The sequence below is a fragment of the Silene latifolia genome, chromosome 4 (genome assembly GCF_048544455.1).
Source record: "Silene latifolia isolate original U9 population chromosome 4, ASM4854445v1, whole genome shotgun sequence".
Taxonomy (NCBI): Eukaryota; Viridiplantae; Streptophyta; class Magnoliopsida; order Caryophyllales; family Caryophyllaceae; genus Silene; species Silene latifolia.
This window is the reverse complement of record NC_133529.1, coordinates 38,069,817-38,077,442: the sequence shown is the minus strand read 5'-3', so window position 1 is coordinate 38,077,442 and position 7,626 is coordinate 38,069,817.

The following is a 7,626-nucleotide window of genomic DNA, read 5'->3' as shown; positions in this document are numbered from 1 at the left end:
CTTCAAGTATTCAGACTCGATATCCTCCCCACACAATGGACAAGCCTCTTTCCCATGAACTGTGTGCCCAGAAAGGTCGCCATAAGCGGATAGTCAGTTATTGTACACAATAACATCGCTCTCAAATTGAAAGTTTTGTTCTTATATGCATCAAATACTTCTATCCCACTATCCCACAACAATCGCAAATCATCTAGAAGAGGTTCCAAATATACATCTATATCATTTCCAGGTTGTTTAGGGCCGGAAATTAACAACGACAACATCAAATACTTTCTTTTCATGCACACATATGGAGGTAAGTTATAAATAGCCAACACTACTGGCCAAGTACTATGTTGGCTACTCATGTTTCCGTGTGGGTTCATTCCATCAGTGGACAGCGCTAGACGTAAGTTTCTAGGTTCATTGCCGAACTCGGGATACTTAGCGTCGAACGATTTCCATTGCTTACCATCTGCCGGGTGTCTTAGCTTTCCATCATTTATTCTTCCTGTTTCATGCCAAGTTAACATTTTTGCATCATCGGGATTCGCATAAATCCTTATGACTCTTGGTATCAATGGAAAATACCACAACACCTTAGCCGGGATCCCTTCCTTATCCTTATAACGCCACTCCAAACATTTAGGGCAATTGGTTATGTTTTGATATAATTTCCGATACAATATGCAATCATTTGGACATGCATGTATTTTCTCATATTTCATACCCACTCCTCTTATTAGTTTTTTCGCCTCATATGTCTTAACAGGTAGAACATTACCATCAGGAAGCAACTCCTTTATCAAGGCTAAAAAACTAGTGAAACACGTGTCACTCACCCCATTTGCCCCCTTGATATTATACAACTTCACCACAACCGACATTTTTGTGAACTTACAACCAGGATAAAGAGGTGCTTCAGACTCACACAACTTCTCATACATGTTGTTAAGGTCATCCCAATTACTAGTGTCATCACCTACATCTTCAAAAGCAATGGACTCATCATCATTCTCTTCATTATCTATAGACCCAACATTCAACTTCTCTACTTCCAACTCTTCCAAATCAAAAAACTCGGCAAACTCAGGATCATCAGTTAGCCTTTCGTGTACCTCAACATCATCTTCTTCAGAGTTATTCTCTTCCTCTAATGATTCCCCATGAAAAATCCAAAGTGTATAGGATCGACTAAATCTCCACTTTTCTAGGTGTATTTTAACGTCCGGAAAAGCCATATAGCTAATATTACCACATCTTTCACAAGGACATGCAATACTAGAAGAACCTTTCAAATTGTTCGAAACGAATTCATAAAATTCAGCTAAACCATCCTTGTAGGTGCGGTCACTCATATTTGCATCAATCATCCAAGTTCGAGTCATTATTCTACATTCGTAATAATAGGTAACTAATTCAGAAAATACAATAATAGGCAAACAAATAAACGAAATTCAGGAAAGCAATTAAGCTAAATTATCAACAAATTAGATAATAACCCAAAAAATCCTATATCTAGTTATAAGCGTTGCTAAGAAACATATATATACCTGATTGATAAACACGCGCGATGAGGGAGAGAAGACGTGACAACAGTGACGGAGATGAAGACAGAGAGACGATCAGGGAGGAATGGAGGATGATATAGTAGCAGTATTAGCTTGTGTTTGTGTTTGTAGCGTATAGCAGAATAAAGCAATATGTTGTTCTTAAGATTTTCATAATATTAATAACAACGGTTATTGAGTCTACAACCGTTGTTAAAACGTATTAAAAACGGGTTCTAATATAACCGTTGTGATTACTTTTCACTAATTTGGCGCCAAACCATTAACAACGGTTAAAATTTAACCGTTGTTATTAGTTTTTTCATTAACAACGGTTGTTTAAGTATGACCCGTTGTTAAAACCAATAACAACGGTTAACAACACATAACCGTTGTAATTAAGTTTGGTAAAATTCGTGGAATAAATTCTACAACGTGTTTTGATGATTTTCGTGAATAAGCGTTGTTAAAGGGCCGTTGTGGTTGCCTGTATTTGTAGTAGTGAAGAGTAGGTATTAGTGTGATGATTACACTTTTAAATAAAATATAAAACACACTTAATACCCTACTCCACCCTTATATTTCGGTACATATAGTGTAACATGGAAAGTCCATTTTACACATTATTTTATCAATATGTCACAAGTAACATGTATCATGACATTAGATATATAAAATGTATTTTTAACAATTAAAAATCAACATACTAATAAAATATGTCACTTATAAAGTTAACCTAGTAATTCATAATTACTTGTACCGAAATAAGTTCTCGAATCATAAATTAGAACATTCTGCATTTATAATAATCAATTCATTCTGTTTCAATTGTTTCCGTAAACAAAATTTCATCTAAGCAATAAAACAATTCGATTACTTAGACCGTATCTTATTTAATCAAATTATAATGAGATACGTAAATATATTACTTCCAAAATCGTCCGTCAATTTTAAGTAATTTAATTAACCCGTATCGTGATACGATCAATTAAATAATCAATTAAGAGTGTTACTCTTTAGGTATGACCTAAGGGGATCAACTGATCACCACCGTCGCACGACAGTAATGTCAAACTCTAGTCAGCCAATCATTACCGATATGTGTGGAGCAGTTGACCGTAAAAAATACTTCCCAAATGTATTCTTTAAAATGAGACTTAAACATGTGATCATTATGATCGACAGTTGTGATCGCATTATTGTCGGAGGACACATATTCCAACAATCTCCCACTTGTCCTCGACAAGTGTGCGTCACCAATTCTCTTGTCCTATTACTATCTCCCACTCAATGCAAGGTGTCTTTCAGGTCGTACTTGCAAGTGTTCATATCGAGAGTGGTTTCCTCGATCTGGAGAATAACTGATTGACCGGATTTATCTACCATAGATATCTTTCGAGCGTGGCCACGCATTTCTAGGTCATTACTCCTCGAGTGGCCCTGAGATATTGTTATAACCCTGACTAGGGGTGGACAATTCCTATCGCACTCATTCCCTTCGACTAGCCACAACCATCATAACCCAAAATATGCCCATTTGACCCCATTTACGAAGGTCGTAGTAACACAAATCAAAGTTAATCTGAAATTGTGCCATCTTAGGCGAATAGTCTTTAGTCAAAAGAATCGACTCATTAGAATACTATACTAGCTCTCGCCACGACCAGGCTATATAAATTTGCCAGAACTCTATAAGCGGTCATAAGGCCCGACAAGGTGTTCCTAACAGTCTGCCAATGTGATCGACAAGTCATTCTCATATGACTCTATGGCACTTGAACTTACCATCAATCGCATCACACTCTAGTCACTTCGAGATGTCACCTCATATAAGTGACTATGGGCGAATACTATGTTAATCCGTGTTCACTTTAACGGGGTTCAATTGTCACTACAACCCGTTTGGATGTAACAATGTATAAAGAAAAGATAAAAGACAAATGGGATTGTGAACATGAACAAAAAATAACACTTTTATTTCATTTCAAAATCTAACATAAACTTGGTACACGTTTAAGTCCCATGGACGCAACATGTCCATCATGCTTGGCCTGCGATAAAGGCTTGGTGAGCGGATCGGCTATGTTGTCATCCGTCCCAACCTTACAAATCGCAATTTCCTTTCTTTCAATGAAATCTCTTATTACATGATATTTTCTAAGTACATGTCTAGATCTATTACTAGACTTTGGCTCCTTAGCTTGGAAGATCGTCCCACTATTATCACAATAGAGAGTGATGGGATCATTGGCGGTAGGTACTACTCTTAGACCTTCCGTGAATTTCTTGATCTACACAGCTTCCTTGGCAGCTTCTGATGCTGCAATGTACTCAGCCTCCGTTGTTGAATCCGCGGTTACAGCTTCCTTGAAGCTTCTCCAGCTAACGGCACCACCATTGAGCATGAAAACGAAACCAACTTGTGATTTCATGTCATCTCTATCCGTTTGAAAACTCGAGTCCGTGTATCCATTAACACGTAGCTCGGTGTCTCCTCCAAACACTAAGATATAATCCTTAGTTCTTCTCAAGTACTTAAGGATGTTCTTGACGGCTATCCACTGAATCTCACCTGGATTTCCTTGATATCTACTCGTCATGCTCAAGGCATACGAGACATCAGGACGTGTGCATATCATGGCGTACATGATTGATCCAACAGTGGAAGCATAAGGGATCATCTTCATGCGTTCAACATCATGGGGTTCGGAGGGAGATTGTGTCTTGCTCAATATAGTCCCAGTTACCATAGGTACCAAACCCCTTTTAGATTTGTCCATGTTGAACCGTCATAGAATCTTATCAACATAAGATTCTTGACTTAGTGCCAATATCCTCTTGGATCTATCTCTATGGATCCGGATACCTAATATGCGTTGTGCCTCTCCTAAATCCTTCATTTGGAAGTGGTTACCTAGCCACTTCTTAACAGAAGACAACATTGGAATATCATTTCCAATGAGTAGTATGTCATCGACATAAGAAATTAGGAACACAACATTGCTCCCACTGAATTTCATGTATAAACATGGTTCCTCAACACTTCGAGTGAAACCATTCTCCTTTATAACATGATTGAATCGATGATTCCAACTTCTAGATGCTTGCTTAAAACCATAAATGGATCTCTTAAGCTTGCATACTTTGTTAGGATTCTTAGAATCAACAAAACCTTCGGGTTGTATCATGTACACCTCCTCTTCTAAATGCCCTTTTAGAAAAGCGATTTTGACATCCATTTGCCATATTTCATAATCATGAAATGCGGCAATCGCTAACAAAATCCGTATGGATCTTAGCATGGCTACGGGGGCGAAGGTTTCATCATAATGGAGACCTTGGACTTGGGTAAATCCTTTTGCCACTAGCCTAGCTTTGTAGACATCATCATGTCCTTCTATGCCATTCTTGACTTTGAAAATCCATTTGCATTGGAGAGGTCTTGCCCCTTTAGGCAAATCTACCAAGTCCCAAACTTGGTTTTCATGCATAGAATCCATTTCGGACTTCATGGCTTCAAGCCATAAGGAGGAATTAGGACTAGAGATTGTGGCCTTATAGGTAGCGGGCTCGTCACTTTCTAAAAGCAACACATCGAGTGTTCCATCTTCTTCGATAAGTCCCACATATCGATCGGGATGGCGAATAACTCGACCCGTTCTTCTTAGTGGAGGAGGGACAACCGCGTTAGACGACGAAGGAACATCTTCTTGCGTCTCTACCTCGGTTTGTGGCTCTTGAACTTCATCAAGTTCATAATTTCTCCCACTCTGTCTCTTAGAAATAAAGTCTCTTTCTAAGAAGACAGCTTCGCAAGACACAAACACTTTGTTATCTTGAGGTTTGTAGAAGTAGTATCCTCGAGAATTCGAGGGGTAACCTACAAAGGTGCATTTTTCGGATCTTGGGGCAAGCTTGTTGTCATTCTTTGTCTTGATGTAAGCATCACATCCCCAAATTTTCATGTAGGATAGATTAGGAACTCTTCCTCTCCACATCTCAAATGGAGTCTTTCCGGTGGCCTTAGTGGGACTATTATTCAAAGATATAATTGCAGTTTGGATTGCAAATCCCCAAAACGAGTTTGGTAACTCGGTTTGACTCATCATGGATCGAACCATATCAAGTAGGGTTCGATTTCTCCTTTCGGCAACACCATTGAGTTGTGGTGTTCCAGGTGGAGAAAGTTGTGATATAATACCACAACCTTTCAAGTGTGAATCGAATTCAAGGCTAAGATATTCTCCACCACGATCGGAACGTAGTGCTTTTATCTTTTTGTCCAATTGGTTCTCTACTTTGTTTTGAAATTCCTTGAATTTCTCAAACGCTTCACTCTTATGTTTCATTAAATAGACATACCCATGTCTACTTAAGTCGTCGGTGAAGGTTATGAAGTAGTCATAATTTCCACGAGCGGTGATACTCATTGGTCCACACACATCGGTATGTATGAGTCCCAATAGTTCTCTAGCTCGTGTCCCTTTACCACTAAAAGGATTACGAGTCATTTTGCCAAGAAGGCAATATTCGCATGTTCCATATGATTGAAAATCAAATGGTGTAATCACATTAGTCGAAATTAATCTTTTGATGCGATTCTCGTTTATGTGACCTAATCGACAATGCCAAATGAACGCTTCATTTGGGTCACTTGATTTGAGTTTCTTTGATTGAATGTTATAGATATCATTAGTCGGATTCGAGGTTTCTAAAATGTAAATGCCATTAATAGAAGAGGCTTGGCCTATAACCAAATTGTTCCTCGAAATAGTATAACGATTTTTCTTAATGACAAAACAAAAACCGTCCATGTCTAGCATGGCGATTGAAATAATGTTTTAAGAGAGTGTAGGCACATAAAAACAATTATGTAAATACAACTCAAATCCGTTAGGCAAAGCTAATACATAAGTTCCTTTGGATTCTGCCGCTACTCGAGCTCCATTTCCAAAGCGTAGATCCACATCTCCTTTGCTAAGCCTCTTCACGTCTCTTAAACCCTATAAATTATTACAAAGGTGAGAACCACAACCGGTATCTAGTACCCATGTCATAGTGGAAGTATAATTTATATCAATAACATAAATTTCCTTAGGAATTTTACCTTTTGGAACCATGATTCCTTCCCTTATATTTCGCAAATATACGGGGCAATTCCTAAGCCAATGTCACATGCCATAGCAATAATGGCACTCATCATCAACTTGCTTGAAGTTTTTGACTTTCTTTCCCTTCTTCTTGAACTTTTTGCCCTTTGAAGCAAGAACTTGATTGCTTGAGCTCCCACTAGTTTTGGCATCTTTATCTTCCAGAGACAAAAATCCTATAGATTGTATGAGGCGGTCTTCCTGAGACCGGCTCACACGAGATCTAGTACTAGTAGGTGGTCTAGTAGATGTGATGAAGTTAAGGTTTCCATCCGAACCTATCCCAAAATGAAGTTCTCTAGTAGTGTCGAAATCATTGTTGGAGCAAACGTTGTCAAAAACATTGTGGCATGACTCAATAGTTATCGGTGCGGTAGCGTTTGATGGATTCATTGTAATGAACTACAAGTATGGAGGAAAGGAAATATTAACATTTGTCTTTTTTAAATCATACTCGTAAATAAATTAACAAGATATGAGCATTTATATAGTGACCTCTACCCAACTATTATTAATAATTTCGAGATCCAAATTCATATTAACTTGGGCACGGGATAGCCGATGAAACCCTTATCAATATAACTCGGTGGACTAACTCTTTAATCGATTCTACTTTTAGAATTCTCGGTCGATAAAATTACTCTAATATTTATCTATAGCCCGGAACACATGCGACTACGGTCACGAATACTTCCGTTGAGGTCAATCCAAATTTCAAATAAATGTGTCCATGATCCAAATTCACATCAACTTGGGCACGGGATAGCCGATGAAACCCTCATCGACACGAATTCGGTGGATAAACATTTATCACCCACTTCTCCTACGTAACAAGGTTTGTACCCCGGGATGGCCGAGTGCACTCCCTCGCGAAATAGGTTTTCATGGTTTCTACTTTTTGGTAAGGCTATGTCTCAATTGTTTATTTTTAGCGAGAGGTCATG